This window comes from Nansenia antarctica, assembly GCF_963989245.1.
Source record: "Nansenia antarctica genome assembly, chromosome: 14".
In the NCBI taxonomy this organism is placed as follows: domain Eukaryota; kingdom Metazoa; phylum Chordata; class Actinopteri; order Argentiniformes; family Microstomatidae; genus Nansenia; species Nansenia antarctica.
In genome coordinates, this window is record NC_137684.1 from 9,144,709 (window position 1) to 9,162,859 (window position 18,151).

Sequence of the window (18,151 nt, forward strand, 5' to 3'; positions counted from 1 at the left end):
GCCGCATCTCTATTTCTCACGGCGAGAAATACAAATTGTTTTACGGGACTTTTATTTTTGAAATTCCTTGAAAGAAAGCTACCGGACATGAGTTTCGTGGCATCTTACTGCACGCGCATTAACTTGAGTCTGCAATCGAAGCGGCAGGTGAGCGCTGATGGAAGAACCTGTGTTCACGCGAGCTGCAAGAACGTAGCAAGCAGTGTTGCCAGATTGGGCTAATTTTGGTCACACTGGACGGGTGGATTCGGCAGCTTTTAGGCCGGTTGGGCTGGACATTGTCAATTCCGTCTGGCAACCGTGGTAGCAAAATATGTGCATACATTACAACATCGTATCTGGTAGCCTACTGGACTGGGTTGCACCAATATGGCGTAAGTCATTACTAAATGCAGGCATTTAGTAGTTAGTTTCAAACTAGTTGTTTACTAATTTCGGTTGCACCACGCCAATCTTTTGCCAATCTTAGCTAATACTCCGTTTTGGTAACAGTTTTTTGTTTCTCTACTGTAACATGTTGATCCTGTTGATGGGGCCAATTTTTCTTTTAGAGTCTGTAGGCTACTGTACTTGTTTATTAAGATTTCATAAATATGATATATTGTCTGAATTTTTTTCTTGTTTTATAAAATGTTATTATTTATTATTTATTATTTTCATTTCTTGTGCTGGTTTATTATGAACAACATGTAAAATTGCAAGAAACTAGCACAAATAATTGGGTGGGAGAGAGGGGCCGCCGCTGCCAAAACGTGCACAGTTTTGGGTCGCTCCACCGCCAAAAAATCTCACTCCAAACTTTTGGTGAAACTTGGCAGCCCTGCCGGGAAGTTATGTTTCAAACCCTGAGAGCATGCATAAATGTCTATCCGGAAAGAGTGCACTCTCCTCGGCCGCTGCACGCGCCTCTCCTCGGTAACACGGAGGAACGAAAAGCTTACAGCACCGCGTATTCCCAGGCGGTCTCCCATCCAGGTACAGCACGGCCCAACCCTGCTTAGCTGCCGAGGTCGGACGAGACGATAATCAAAAATACATTTCACAGATAATTTGTTCAGTTGGTTATTTACATTATTCACAAAACACATACAGATACGATACGTAAATAACACAGTGAGACATGACAGACAGCACAAAACAGAATGTGGGACAGACATAGAATAGACAAAAGACGACAACAAAAAAGACCAAGTAGCATACCAGGTCTTATCTATGCCTGGCAGCCCTTGGTCAAATCAGAAAAATCATAACGTCAACATAACAAATAAACCATACGCAAAATAATCCAAACAAAAAAGACAATAAAGAATGATAAAGCAAAGTATATGACACATAAAAAACGGGTGATTCATGACAGACAGCGCAAAAAGTGGGACAGACACAACCCTAACCCTAACCCTAAACCAGAATAGACAAACCAACATGAGACCAAGCAGCATACCAGGTCTTATCTATGCCTGGCAGCCCTTGGCCAACTCAGAAAAAACATAAAACAAACATAAACACTGACTCAAAACCAAACACAGATACTAATCCTCTATATTTAAACCTAACATCCCTGATCCCGTAATAGTCACCAAAGTGCTATTATTGACAAAGTGTTTACAAAAATCTGCTTTCCCCAGTGTGTACACTAACCTAACATCCTTTTAAAATAGTGACACAAACAACTCCCACACCCTGGTAACTTTCCCCTCATAATGTGCTACATTCCTCCTACATACAATTGCATACCTTACGTGACTCAACAAAAAATTAACCAAATCTACGTTCACTTCTTTCTTTTTTCCCACCACCCCAAACAATAACAATTCCTTCCATTCCATCTCATTCATGACGGTAACCCCACAGTGTACACTTAACAACCCCTTTACTTTCACAAATAAGACAGACAAACTTGGACATTCAACAAAAAAGTGGTCAAAATGTTCATCCCTCCCTTTACATACATCACATACCCTACCTACATTCCTATCCATTTGGTGCAATACAACATTTGTGTAAACCCTATTGTGCCTAATCTTAAAATCATTGTGCTCACATTCTACGCTATTATATTTCACACCCAAATTTGCCCATACCTTTCCCACATCAATACCATCAAAAACCCTTTCCCACACCTTCTCTGACGCTGGCCTCACCAACCCATCACCCAGTAAATCCATGTATATCCCTTTTGTTTTCACATCCTCAAACTTGACCTCTAAACCTTTCCTTTCTACCCTTAATTCTACCATCCTTTTTTCCTCACCTGCCTCTCCCTGTCCTAACATTAAAGTTTTCCATTCCCTACTTATACTGTCCCTAATTCTATTATACACTCCTGCAATCCCACCTATTCTTATATCCCTATTCACTGCCCTTATTCCCTGCACTATCTCCTGCTCTGTTTTGAAATTGTTCTCTGACACTAAATGTTTTACCTGTCTAAACCCTGCCTGTTCAAAGTGCTTACTAACTATCATCTTGCTATTGTACTTTATCTTGGGGTTAAAAAAGATGGGCTGATTTAAAACCTCATCTTTCCCTACACACTTGTACCTTACCTACTCTAAATATTTCCCCCATGCCTCAAACACCTCTCTATAAAACAGTGACATTCCCTCATACCGTGGTTTATTAAAAACCATTAAAAGACCATTCACACTGTAATGTTTAGACCACCTACTGCCACCTGGTGGTAGACTAGATACACTGTCAAGAGTCAAGACCCGGTCATGCGCAGTCTGGAGTCAGTCAATGCATATGCTGTAATGCGAGCACGTCGAATTGAAAGAGTCCAATTGATATCCAGTGTGTGTGTCTCATCATTTATACATTATATTCTTGCTACACGTCAGAATATCACAATGGCGACGAGGATTCAAAGTGGAAACGCCACCAGTGTCGATTTTTGAAGGAGGAAGAAGAAGAATCCGTCCGGAAAAGTCGAAGTGAGTAGTTAGCTAAGCTACCCAGGCTAACGATAGCATCATGCAGTCGGCATTTTCGGGCCACATGGCCATACAGCCATTCGACACAGAAACCGATCCCAGTTCGCTTGGAACGCGATGGAACAAATGGATCAACCGATTTGAAAATTACACCGTAGCCACAAACATCACTCAAGAAATAAGGAAGAGGGCACTGCTGCTTCACTTAGCTGGAGAGAGAGTCCATGATATCTACGACACGCTGGCTGACGACAGTGATGACTATGAAAACACAAAAACGAAGCTCCACGGATATTTCTCACCGAAAAAGAACACACAATACCTTGTGTACAAGTTCAGACAAGCCATACAGCTTCCCGGTGAGTCTTTAGACACATTTCATACCAGACTGAGGATGCTAGCTAAAGATTGTGAATTTGCAGATGCAGACAGAGAAATAGTCGCGCAAATAATACAGAGCTGTACCTCAACACGGCTGCGCAGGAGAGCGCTCAGAGAGCCAAACATGACTTTGACTAATATATTAGACCTAGGAAGAATGTTAGAGATCTCTGAACAACAGGCAGAAAGCATAGAAGAGAAGGCTGTCACCGCAATTAATGCACTGCATCTCAAGGGTGCCAAACAGCAACATGCAGCATACAGGCGCAAAGAGAAGAGCTTGCAATGTAGAAACTGTGGAGGAAATTATCCACACGAGGGTGACTGTCCAGCCAGAGGGAAGGACTGCAGGGCCTGTGGAAAGCCTAACCACTATGCCAAACACTGCCGTGGTCAGAAATTAGCACATCAAAGCCAAGAGGAAGACACAGCTCACTACAAGCAGCGGAGCACTAAGAAAGTGAACCAGGTGACAGCATGCTCCGAGACCAAATCAAGAGACTCATCAAGTGGAGACGAAAGGTATGTGTATGTAATCAACAGCACAAGTATACAGCAACCCCAGACCAACATCAAGCTGAATTGTGTCAGTGTTAAAATACTGATTGATTCAGGAGCAGCTGTCAACATAATTAATGAAGATGTGTTAAACACACTTGACCCAAAGCCTATGCTCAGCACAGCCATGATCAAAATATTTCCATATGGGTCCAACAACGCTCTACCTATCATTGGTAAATTTGCATGCAAAGTACAGGCTACTAACAAGCGGACAGAGAGTGTGTTCTACGTTCTCAGAGGCGACGCCGGACAATCTCTGCTCAGCTACGCAACTGCCAGTGAACTAGGGCTGATCCAGATCATCAATATGGTGAACACGCCGCCAGTGATGCCACCCAGTGGGCGTACTGTCGCAGATGAACTCGTGCAGAGCTACCCAGAGCTTTTCACCGGAATCGGAAAGCTGAAAGACTTCCAGGTGAAACTGCATATAGACCCCGACATCCAACCGACGTGCCAGCCGCACAGACGGGTCCCTTTCCATGTCCGTCAGAAGGTCGAGGCGGAGCTTCAGAAGCTGGAGAACGACGGTATCATTGAAACTATATCTGGACCAACACCCTGGGTTTCCCCGATCGTCACACCACCGAAGCCAAAAGACCCTGATAAAGTCCGAATCTGCGTTGATATGCGTCAGGCGAACACAGCAATTCAGCGAGAACGACATATCACCCCAACAATGGACGATGTAATACACGAGCTGAACGGTGCCAAGGTATTCTCGAAGTTGGACGTCACAGCAGGCTACCACCAGCTCGAGCTGCATCCAGAGAGTCGTTACATCACAACGTTCACAACACACCTCGGGCTAAGAAGATACAAACGCCTGAACTTCGGTATATCATCCGCCGCTGAAGTATTCCAGAACGCCATCTGCCAGACGCTGCAAGGTATACCGGGCGTGAAGAACCTCAGCGATGACATCATCATCTATGGCGTCTCTCAGGAAGCACACGACGACACTCTGAGAGCAGTGTTTAAAAGACTGAAAGACAGTGGTTTGACACTCAATCGCAACAAATGCGAATTCAACAAGCAGCGCCTTGAATTCTTTGGGTTCATTTTTTCTGCCGACGGGATTTCTGCAGATCCAAAGAAGGTGTCAGCCATTCACGACGCCAGCGACCCCAAAGATCCAGGTGAGATCAGAAGTCTTCTGGGCATGGCCAACTACTGCGCCAGGTTCATAAAGGACTACTCAACCATCACTGCACCGCTCCGTGGGCTCACGAAGAAGGACGCTCCGTGGCAGTGGGGCAGTGATCAAGCTACGGCACTCCAGACGCTCAAGGACAGCCTGACGAGCGACACAACAATGTCATATTTCGATCCCAGGAAGGAGACGGAGCTCATTGTTGATGGAAGTCCGGTGGGGCTAGGCGCCATCCTCTGTCAGAAAGGAGGAGGGGGAGAGAAGCGCATCATAGCCTACGCAAGCCGCGCACTCAGCGATGTAGAAACGAGATACTCGCAAACAGAACGTGAGGCCCTAGCCATCATCTGGAGCTGCGAACATTTTCCCCTGTATCTGTATGGACATCCATTCACCATGGTAACCGACCACAAACCATTGGAGATGATATGGAATAACCCGAGATCAAAACAACCTGCACGGATCGAGAGATGGGGCCTCAGACTACAGCCGTACAACTTCAGAGTGGAATATAGAAAAGGAGCTGACAATCCAGCTGACTACATGTCTAGACACCCCCTCCCGGTACAGTCGTCACAGAACACAAGAGCATCCAAGGTTGCAGAGGAGTACGTTAACTTCGTAGCACTTCAAGCAACACCCAAGGCGATGACACTACAAGAGATACAGCGAGAGACATTGAAAGACACAATCCTGCAACAGGTCAGTGCACACATCATAAATGACTCATGGCGTTTCATCACAGACCGCTCACCAGGTGCTGCTGCACTGAAACCATACAAGCTCGTCAGTGATGAACTCACAGTGTCCACAGGTAACGACATCATACTGCGAGGCACCAGGATTGTCATACCTGCAGCTCTACAGCAGAGGGCGCTGCAGATTGCTCATGAAAGCCACCAGGGCGTAGCTAAGACAAAGGCCCTACTCAGAGAAAAGGTATGGTTCCCTACCATAGACCAACAGGTAGAGACCATCACCAAGACCTGCCTCCCATGTCAAGTGAACACTCCAGTCACCCAGACCGAACCACTCAAAATGTCTGAGCTGCCAGACGCACCATGGCACAGTGTTAGTGCTGACTTTTATGGCCCACTCCCATCGGGAGAATATCTGTTAGTTATAGTCGATGACTACACACGATACCCAATTGTTGAGGCTATTCGATCTACCTCAGCAAACACAGTCATACCAGTCATGGACAAAGTCTTCTCCATGTTTGGAATCCCAAGAGTTGTCAAGACTGACAACGGACCTCCTTTCAACAGCAACCAGTTCGCTGAGTTTGCCAACTACCTAGGGTTCAAGCACAGGAAGATAACACCTCTATGGCCACAAGCTAATGCCACAGCTGAGAGATTCATGCGCACCGTCGGGAAAGTAATCAGAATCGCCCAGATGCAGAGGATGCCATGGAAACAACAGCTGCACGTCTTCCTGCGTGAGTACAGGTCCACTCCCCACAGCACGACGAACACGTCACCTGCCGAGTTACTATTCCAACGGAAGATGACCACCAAGCTACCCTCAGCAGACACAATCACCATCCCTGCTGACGAAGAGATACGCAGAATCGACAGAGAGGCCAAGGCAAAGATGAAAGCTCTAACATCAAGCCAGGAGACACCGTCCTGTGTCGTCAACCAAAACAGAACAAGCTTACTACGCCTTACAACGCAGAGCCGCTCACAGTCATCGATGTCAAAGGTTCCATGATAACAGCTGGAAGAAGTGGTTACACCACCACTAGGAACAGTTCATTCTTTAAGAAGATTGTCCGAGACAACCCAGACACTCTAATGGAGTTAAGTTCAGAGGTCAGTGAGGAAGTAGGCCCAGCTACGCCTCCACCCGCACCTCCGCCGAGGTATCCAGTTAGGGAGAACAGACAACCTCCCGCATACCTGCGTGACTTCGATTAAAGAGCAGGAGTACCAAAGGACTGTTAACATGTTCTTCTGAGTTAACAATGTTCCAAGTTAATGGACTGTTTGAATGTTATACATCTATATAAATCTGAGAACAATAGACTGATTAAAGTAACACAAAGAATGTATTTTGATTTGCTACTTTGTTGAGAGCCATGTTTTAGTTCAGGAACCAGTGTATGTGCTAAATGTTATGCACTTTATCATTTATTTTAAAAAAGGAGTGATGTAATGTTTAGACCACCTACTGCCACCTGGTGGTAGACTAGATACACTGTCAAGAGTCAAGACCCGGTCATGCGCAGTCTGGAGTCAGTCAATGCATATGCTGTAATGCGAGCACGTCGAATAACTAAAGAGTCCAATTGATATCCAGTGTGTGTCTCATCATTTATACATTATATTCTTGCTACACGTCAGAATATCACACACACCACACCCTCCATATCTGTGCAAATAATCCTCAAAGAAACCCATCCAACAATATTCATCCCTACTGTAACCAGGGAGTAGCTAAAGGACTGTAGAATTTTAGGAAGGGCTGGTTATCTAACTAACTCTGAGCTAAATCGGCAGTGTAGGAGGATAGAGGCAGGGGGCGCCAGCAACCCTTTAGACTAGCATATCACAGTTATATATATATATCATATATTATAATACAAGCTATAACTCAGTTAATCACACTATAAGACAATACTTAAACCCAATACTAGATTTGCTGTTAAACTAAACAATACAGACAACTAAACACACAGCAATGTATCAAATATAAACAAACACATTTATTTATACAAATTATATATACATCCCAATATACTCCCTCCCCGCCGGCCACACACACACTCACTCACTCACTCACACACAGTACCTGGCCTGAAAAGGCTTAGAGTCCCGGACTGAAAATGAGCGCGTTGAGGCCTGGTTGGAGCTCGTATGTGATTCGAGGAAGGCAGCCGATAAGGGGGGGGAGTGACGTTGCAATTTGAAGGGAAAGGGGCGTCTTCGTAGTAAACGACGAGGTGTGAATGGTTCAGGTCCGGTGGTCCACGGTCAGCTCCGGTGGTGTTAGCGGTCGGTCGCAATCCACCTCGGAGGCGACGGCTTTGTTTGGCTTTGGTCTCGCTATGCGCCAACGTTAGCAGCCGGCGGCTAGCAAGGCTGGCTAACGGTGACACAGCTAAACTGGGCTAGCGCTGTTAACTCACTAAACTCCGAACTCCCGCGGTGATGCGGGTAGCTAGTGATTTACTATTAACAGTCGATGTTAAAGGCAGGTCTCCTAGACAGCATCACACAGTACACAGTAATGAGTTCACCTTGACGAGGCTGAATTCAGCTATGCTTGGTCGACTTTGTGACTGACAGGAGTAACTTCTCATTCCTCTTCACTCTAACGCACAGACCACCTCCGTAGCTATATATACCAACCGGACATACATCAAGTCACGTACGCCAATCAAAACCACGCCCACTAATCTGGCGCTTGCACAATACTGAACAAATCTAAGACAGAACTTATACAATTACAATAACAATACATACACCTTCATGATAACGTACATGAATAGTATGGAAAATAATTAAGGAAATAACAGGGGCAAAATAGGGCTGATTTGGGGAAACTAACTGGCTCTAAATTGTGGGCCTTCATAACAGCCGCCCCATGAAACCCTCGGTTTCATTTAACTATGGAAGGCACACTGGCTAGGCTGCTCTAGCAGCGTGAGGTATGAGGTGATAGTGTCCTTTGTAATTTGAGGGAGCTCAATCAGGCGTGCCACAGGTCGGGTGTAAGTGCGACCACCAACGTCCACGATGGCCGTCCGCACCCTTCCATCCGGACCCGGCAGGACCTTGGTCACTCTGCCTGTCTGCCAGGCGGCGCGTGGAAGGGACTGGTCGATCACCAGTACCACGGCACCTTCGGACAAGTTGTCTCTCTCCCTCGTCCACTTCTGCCTGACTTGCAGGGTCGGCAGGTAGTGCAGTATGAACTGCCTCCAAAACTGGTCCGCGAGCACCTGGCTGTGCCTCCACCATCTTCTTCCGGTGAGCTCTGCAGGGTCGTAGACTACCTGAGGCAGTGCAGAGTCTCGCCGCCCCATCAGCAAGAAGTTGGGCGTAATGGGATCCAGATCTGCTACATCACTGGAGGTATAGCCTAGGGGCCGGGAGTTCAAGATGCCCTCAATCTCTGCTAGTACAGTCTCGAGCACCTCATCGGTAGGCACCTTCTGTCCGAGAATGGTACGTAGGACGTTCTTTACTGAGCGAATCTCCCGCTCCCAGGCTCCCCCGAAGTGTGGAGCATTTGGGGGGTTGAACTCAAACTTCACTTGCTGGGAGGCGAGTCTGTCACGGGCCTCCTCAGTCATCGCAGCGTAGCTCGCCCTCAGCTCGGCCTCACCACCGACGAAGTTGGTGCCTCTGTCCGACCGGAGGGTCTTAGGGGTCCCTCGCCTGGAGGTGAACCTCTTGAAGGACATGAGGAAGCTGTCGCTTGTGAGCTGGTGCAGAACTTCAAGGTGCATTGCTCTCGTCGTCAGGCACGTGTAGATGATGCCCCACCGCTTTTCGGAGGCTCGCCGGTTTCGGACTAGGAGTGGCCCGAAACAGTCGACCCCAGTAGAGTGGAACGGAGCCTGTCTCAGTCGCAGCCGGTCCTCGGGCAGATCGGACATCATGGGCTGCGGCGGCGTGGCTCGCCACCTCTGGCAGTCCGAGCAGGACCTTTGATATCTCCGTACCGCCTCCCGTCCATGGAGTATCCAGAATCTCCGTCGTACCTCCGCGAAGACACGCTCTCCACCCGCGTGCTGCACTTTGTCATCATGGTGCTTGATGACCAATCTGGTGACCTGATGCTTAGTGGGAAGCACGAGGGGATGCTTCGTGTCTAGGTCTAGATCTTGAGCGCGGCGCAGTCTGCCACCCACGCGAATGAGAACACCGTCGAGCTCTGGAGCTAAGCCGCGGAGTCTACTGTCCGAGGGGATCGGCTTCCCTTTCTCGAGACACTCCAGCTCTCGGGAGAAGGCATCCTGTTGGGCACTCTGCAGCACCAGGAGCTCCGCCGCGGTGTAATCTTCGGCGCTGAGCGTAGTATCTAGGGGTAGACCGGCCTTGGAGCAGAACATCCTCTTCTGCAGCTCTTCGAGCGTCTCACACTCCTCTCCCGGAGTAGTCTCAGGGTCTACGACCTGGGTGGCTCCGCAGAACAACGTCTTACGCAGCTCTTTGTCCTCTCTGTCTTCTGCTAACGCCGGCGTGGCTGGCCACTCTGACTCCCGCTCCTGTAGGAAGTCTGGTCCCGTGTGATACAGGTGGGGCTCAGCCAGATCCTGGAGAGTTGCCCCTCTCGTGATGACGTCAGCAGGGTTCCTCTTGGTGTCTACATAACGCCAGCAGTTCACCTCAGTCAACTCCAGAATCTCTGCGACTCGGGTGCCCACGAACACCTTATACCGACATGAGCTGGACTTCAACCACTGGAGGACGGTAGTTGAGTCTGACCACATGGTGACGCTCATCAGAGGTCTGGAGCTCGTCGAGCAGGAACCTTCCCAGTTGCGCGCCGTTCAGGGCAGCACACAGCTCCAGTCTTGGGATGGACTGTTGCTTTTTCGGCGCCACTCGGGAACGTGCCAGGACAAACGAGACGTGGACTTCACCTCCAAGCTCTGCCGCTCTGACGTATGCCACGGACCCGTACGCCATCTCCGAGGCGTCGCAGAATACATGTAGCGTGATGACACTCCTCTCTAGGTCCGTGGAGGGAGGGAAGTAGCTCCGCTGCAGCTTGATGTGCTGGAGAGTGGGAAGTTCCTGCTCCCAGGCCTTCCACTTCTCTTCTAGGTGACGAGGCAGAGGATCGTCCCATCCTCGTTCTTGGGCCCACAGCTCCCGGACAAGCACCTTGGCCATCGTCGTGAAGGGAGCGATATATCCCAGTGGGTCGTACTGGCTCGCTAGAGTGCTGTATATCGTTCTCATCGTGACGCGTTGGGGCTTGGCAGGCTTATTGCGATAGCGTAGAGTGTCGGTCTGGAACTGCCAGATAAGTCCGAGCGTCATCTCCTGAGCATCATCTGGTGAGTGAGAGACCCAAGCCTCGCTGCTGGTCGAGGTGGCCTCCTCCGGGAGGTCTCTGATGACTTGCGGGTCGTTGCTGGCCCACTGGCAGATCTCAAATCCACCCTCCTGGAGATGAGCACGCAGGTCCTGGACTAGCTGGCGGGCTTCCGTGGCTGTCTTCGAACTGTGGAGGCAGTTGTCCACGTAAAAGCTCTTATGGACGGCGTCAAACACTCCAGGAGGTGCCGTCTCCTGCGCGGCGTGAGTCTGTAGCGCATAGGTGGCGCAACAGGGGCTGCAGGTTGTCCCGAAGGGTAGCACCTCCCACTGGTAGATAGAGGGGTCGGGGTCGCTCGGGTCCTCTCTCCAGAGAAACCTCATGAGTGGCTTGTCTTCCTCCAACATCCTGACCTGGTGAAACATTCGCTTAATGTCACCACTGACTGACGGCTGCTGACGGAATCGCACCAGAACTCCCAAGAGGGCTGGGGTCAAGGTTGGACCAGGGAGAAGATAGTGGTTGAGGTTGAGCTTCCCCACCTGGTAGCTACAGTTGAAGACCACTCGGTTCTTCCCGTTGTGGTGAACATTGTGGTGCGGGAGGTACCAAGACTCGGCACTCTGGTTCGCCTCGGCTGGCTCAAGCTTCTTCACCAGACCGGACTCCGTCAGTTTCTTCATCTCCGTTCTGTAAGAAGCAGCAAGGACCTCGTCCTTCCTCATACGCTTCTCAGTGCTGGTCAGACACTGTAGGACGGTTCGAGGGGATACTCGAAACTCTGGCATGGGTTCTCTTCGGAGTAGTGGTGTGACGTATCTCTTCACGCCCTGGACTTCGATACGCACTGTCTTTGCTTTAAGGAGGTCTATGGCGTAGACGTCCTCCTTTGACCGTACGTAGAGCTTCTCATTCTTGTAGGGCGCAACGTCTAGCGTCCACAGCTTCTGGACGTTGTCTAGTAGCGCCGCATTCATGGAGTCCACACTGGTGTGAAGGCAGTTGATGGTCTGCACTTCTTCGGTTCGGACATGGAGGGATGACGTAGCTCTCCCGTCTCTATCTCTCCACTCGGTAGCGCCTTGGAGGGCCCACCCAAGCGCAGTCTTAACAGCCATCGGGCAGCCTCGTGGTCCTCTCAGCGGAGGACGGAGCGACACGATCAGTGCAGCGTTGTCCGAGCCGATGAGAAGGGTTGGCTCCGCTCCTTCTATCGGATGTAGGTCTACTCGCCGTAGGTGGGAATATCTTGCGCGTAATCTCTCCAGGGGGTAGTCGTAGCGGGAGAGCGCTAGCTGGTCTGCGGTGAAGACATTCTGAAGCCGATATCTGTCCGACGGCCGCCCCGCCGGGGAGATAGAGAAGTTGATTCTCGCCCCGGTGACCTCTTTAAGGTCGCGACGTATCGTGCGCAGAGTCAGCTTCTCCTCAGTCCCTTGGAGCCCCAACTGGCGCACTGCCTCCTGGAGAAGGATGGTCCGTTCCGACCCGTCGTCTAGAACGGCGTACGTGTCGTACACAGCGTTGTTGTGGTGAAGTCGGACCTTCACCACCTTCAGTAGGACCTTGGAGCCGCTGCTCTGGGTTGGGTCTAGGTAGTAGACAGGTGTTTCCTCTTCCGGTGCGCTACCGGACCTAGGGCTTCTGGTGCCCTCCGTGGACCTGGCGAGGGAGACCTCGTGTAGGATGTTGAGGTGGACCTCCTCACAGCGGTTGCACTTTCTCCTCAAGGTGCAGTTCTTAGCCAGATGGTCGCGCCCACAGTTCCAGCACCTCTTGTTCTCCTCGAGCCACCTCTGCTTGGCCTCGGTACTCAGGTTGTTGAAGTCACTGCACTCATTGAACCAGTGCTCGCTGGTGCAGTACGGACATGGCGGTGGACCTCTCCGTCCCTTTTGAGGGGGTTGAGAGGAATCCTTTCCCTCAGGTCGGGCTTTCCTCTCTCTCCGAGGCTCCTCCTCCGTGTGCAGCACTCCTACTGGGCGTCCTCTGTTCGAGCTCGGCCTGTCCCAGCGGTCTCCCTTCTCCCTCTCCTTCTTCGGCTCAGCGTAACCCATGACGTCTACGTTGGTGTCATGCACTTCCTCCAGTAGGAACTCCGCGAAGGCAGCCATGCTCAGACCCAACTTCCCGGGGTTACGAACGCGCTGCTGTCGCCGGAACCTCTCCTGCCGGAAGCGTGGGATCTTGCGGAGCAGCCGCTCTACGTTGGAGGTGCTGTTGATCTCGCTGGCGCCAGCTGGGCCCTGCGTCTTCAGCATTCCAACCAAGGTGTGCACGCGGAGCGCGAAGTCATCCAGCGCCCGTTCATCCTTGATGGGGGCCTGCTGTTCGAGGGCTTGCAGTTCAGCAAGGGCGTGGTTCCAGGGACGACCGTAGCGGGCATCCAAGTCGGCGAGCGCTCTGGTGTAAGGTGTCGGTGCGGAGGCATGGGCCAGAACCATGTTGTGGGCTCTGGGGTTCCTCACATGCTGAAGGAGAATCGCATATTTGTAGGACTCTGAGCAGGAGTCGTCCAAGAGCGTGTCTAGGCAGATGCGTAGTTCCACATACTGGCTCCTGTCCTCGTCCTTGAAGAAGGGGAACTTGGGTCCCTCCACCTGGGGAAACATCCTGTAGTGGATGATCGGGGCTGGAGTGACTGTCTGGGTGTCCGGCCTGCATGCCTTTTGGTTCACTGGAGGACCTAGGGGTGTGCTACGCTCTTGGGGAATGGCTCCCCTCCCGGGCAGCGACGCTGGCTCCCTCTGGGCCGCGTAGCGGTCGGGTCCCTGGTCCTCTTCCTTCAAGGTGGTCAGCTGGGCCTGTAGTTGGACAGTCATGGCGGGGGTCATGGAGCCATCGGCGGGGGGTTCAGGAGATGGCACTCGAGAGGGCCGTGCGGATGATGCTCTGGAGCTACGGGCCGACGGAGCTCTGCTGATGCACACGTCGCGCATGGTCTGCATCACTTCCTCCATCTTCTCCGCGTGCAGTTGCTCTCTCTCCATCTGGAGGCGGTCGCGCTCCATCTGGAGGCGTTCACGTTCTAGCGCCTCCTGGCGCTGCCTCTCCGCCGCGCGTTCCGCCCCCTCCATCTGGAGGCGCTCGCGCTCGAACTGGATGCGTTCCCTCTCTAACGCCTCCTGGCGCTGTCTCTCCGCCGCACGTTCCGCTCCTTCCATCTGGAGGCGTTCACGCTCGAACTGGAGGCGTTCCCGCTCTAACGCCATCTCGGCCTGTTGGCGCATACATTCTGACAGCGCGGCACTACTCCCTCTGGAGTGCATGCTATCCGCCCCAGAGGCAGAACTGCCCACGGAAACCCTGGACCGGGAGGAAGCCACTGAACGGCAGGAGCTAGGTCTCGAGCGCGCCGTACCGGGAGGCAGATCGTTAAGGCTGAGGCCCTCCCTCTTCCGCCCGCAGGCGCTGTCAGACCGGGCCTCTCCTTCCTGCTCTTCCGTTTCTACGGCAAAACCCTGCTGTTCTGCCATCTCATCCTCAGGCTGGTGCTCTTTGATGGCTGTCTCGGTGCTAGCCACCCGCGCGCCGGCGGACACCTCGGCCTCTCCGACCACTGTATCCCGTGGAGTGCGCTCCTCACTACCACTCAGTGAGCTTTCGAGCTCAAGCTCATACTCTTGTAACCTCTGAGGCAACCGCGGGACTCTCTGTGGTCGTGGCTCTGGCTCAGGGGGCGGAGAAGGGGGGGTAACTGTCTTGTCTGGTTGGCTGCGCTCAGCCATGCTATCACTACACAACCTATCCGGCTCGAAGGACCAATTGTAACCAGGGAATAGCTAAAGGACTGTAGAATTTTAGGAAGGGCTGGTTATCTAACTAACTCTGAGGTAAATCGGCAGTGTAGGAGGATAGAGGCAGGGGGCGCCAGCAACCCTTTAGACTAGCATATCACAGTTATATATATATCATATATTATAATACAAGCTATAACTCAGTTAATCACACTATAAGACAATACTTAAACCCAATACTAGATTTGCTGTTAAACTAAACAATACAGACAACTAAACACACAGCAATGTATCAAATATAAACAAACACATTTATTTATACAAATTATATATACATCCCAATATACTCCCTCCCCGCCGGCCACACACACACTCACTCACTCACTCACACACAGTACCTGGCCTGAAAAGGCTTAGAGTCCCGGACTGAAAATGAGCGCGTTGAGGCCTGGTTGGAGCTCGTATGTGATTCGAGGAAGGCAGCCGATAAGGGGGGGGAGTGACGTTGCAATTTGAAGGGAAAGGGGCGTCTTCGTAGTAAACGACGAGGTGTGAATGGTTCAGGTCCGGTGGTCCACGGTCAGCTCCGGTGGTGTTAGCGGTCGGTCGCAATCCACCTCGGAGGCGACGGCTTTGTTTGGCTTTGGTCTCGCTATGCGCCAACGTTAGCAGCCGGCGGCTAGCAAGGCTGGCTAACGGTGACACAGCTAAACTGGGCTAGCGCTGTTAACTCACTAAACTCCGAACTCCCGCGGTGATGCGGGTAGCTAGTGATTTACTATTAACAGTCGATGTTAAAGGCAGGTCTCCTAGACAGCATCACACAGTACACAGTAATGAGTTCACCTTGACGAGGCTGAATTCAGCTATGCTTGGTCGACTTTGTGACTGACAGGAGTAACTTCTCATTCCTCTTCACTCTAACGCACAGACCACCTCCGTAGCTATATATACCAACCGGACATACATCAAGTCACGTACGCCAATCAAAACCACGCCCACTAATCTGGCTCTTGCACAATACTGAACAAATCTAAGACAGAACTTATACAATTACAATAACAATACATACACCTTCATGATAACGTACATGAATAGTATGGAAAATAATTAAGGAAATAACAGGGGCAAAATAGGGCTGATTTGGGGAAACTAACTGGCTCTAAATTGTGGGCCTTCATAACACCTACCATACAAAAACTTTTTCACAATTTTGACCCTAAGTGCCCTTTTCTTCACTTCTATATCTATCAATTTTAACCCCCTATTCTTATAACTATTTATTAACACCCTGTGCCTAATTAGTGCCTGCTTGCTATCCCACAAAAAACTATTTATCACCCCATTCAATTCTTTCGTGACCCACAAAGGTAAATCTAGTGCACTCAACACATGGTTCACCTTTGATAGGATCAGGCAGTTTATTACCGTCACCTTTCCCCTTAGTTTCAGTTTTCTCCTTCTCCATGAATTCAGTGTTTGTTTCACCCTGTTCAAAATCCCTGTCCATGTTACATCCCTTGCTTCTTTTTCATTCACACCCACATTCACTCCTAGCACTTTTATCATTTCTTTTGCCACTTTCAAAGGTATATCACATTCACTCATGTCTACACTCCCTACACACAGTGTTTCTGACTTCTCTACATTCATTTTGGCCCCTGATGCTTTCCCATATACTTCTAATAACTTGACTACTCTCTTCACACTGTCTACATCCCTAACTGTTATGTTTGTGTCGTCTGCATACTGATGTATTAAACTCCTCCCACCCCCTGGAATATGTATACCCTGAATGTGTTTGTCTGATTTTAACAACGTCGCCAGTGGCTCTGTTGTAATGCTGTACAGCAGACTGGACAACGGACAACCCTGCCTAACTGATCTTTCTAAACTAAAACTATCTGTCAAAACTCCACTACACTTTACCCTACTCTTTGCACAACTATACAGTAACCTAATCCACTGAACTATCCTCTCCCCAAAACCAAACTTCTCTAACGTCCTAAACATAAACTCATGCTCTACTCTATCAAAAGCTTTATTGAAATCTACACTCAACACTATCCCTCCCTCTTCCTTCATGTGTTTCACTGTATCCCTGACTGACCCTATTGTATCCGCTATATCTCGTCCTGGTATGCTATACGCTTGAGTCGATGACACTATGGACCCTACTACTGACTTAATCCTATTGGCTAAAATCTTCGCTAACACTTTGTAATCTGTATTCAATAAACTAATCCCTCTGTAATTCCCTAACTGTAACTTACTACCCTTCTTGTATAATAAAGTAATTAACCCTGTTGCCATCGACTCACTAACCTTCTCTACCCTTTCCATTTCCTTATAAACCTTCAACAAAATCTTACTAAGCACTGCACTAAAACACTTGTAGAATTCACCTGGTAAGCTATCAGAGCCCGGGCTTTTGCCATTATTTGAGCTCTGAATGGCTAAGGTGACCTCCCCCTCTGATAAATCCCTATCACACCCTTCCCTGTCACTATCTGCTAACCTATGCTCAACTGTCCCTAAAACTTCTCCTACACTGTCATTGTCTACACTACCTTTTTTAAATAAATTCTCATAATACTCCTGCACTGTCTCTAAAACCCCTACATAGTCCTTCACTATCTCCCCTTTTTCATTCTCTATCTCTTCTATGTATGTTTTCCCCTGCTTCTGCTTCTCTAACCCTAAAAAGAACGCTGTGCATTTCTCCCCTTCTACTGTATACTGTGCCCTACTCCTAACTATAGCCCCTCTACACTTCTCCTTTTCATACGCTTCTAATACCCCCTACCCTCGTGTTCAAACACCACACACCCCCCCCTTTCCCTGTGTGCCTACCCCCTAAGTGAAACGTGATTGCTGCGTGATCGCTGTACCCCGTGAATTTGTGTTGTATATCTCCTATTTCCTTTTCTATCCCCTGTGACACTAAACATAAATCTATTCTACTCTGCTTCAAAACCCCACTAACTACCTGTCTTCTCGAAAACTCCCTTTTACTTGTGTTCCTAACTCTCCATACATCTATTAAATTTCTCTGCTCGATCATTTCTAATAACCCCCTCCTAGCTGAATCTGTCTTAAAACTATCTACTCTATAAACATCCATCTTAGTGCAAAATACATTAAAGTCACCCACCAAAATACAATTCCCTGTGCAGTGCAAGCCTAGTTCTACAGAAAAATCCCTCTTTTCAACCTCACTATTTGGTGCATACACATTAATTAATCTAAACATAACATTATTTATATTAAATTCTATCCCTATTACCCTACCCTTCCCGTCATTCAAAACCTCTCTTACATTCTCTACCCTATTCTCTTTAATTAATATCGCTACCCCACATGATTTATTCTTCCCATTATTTGTA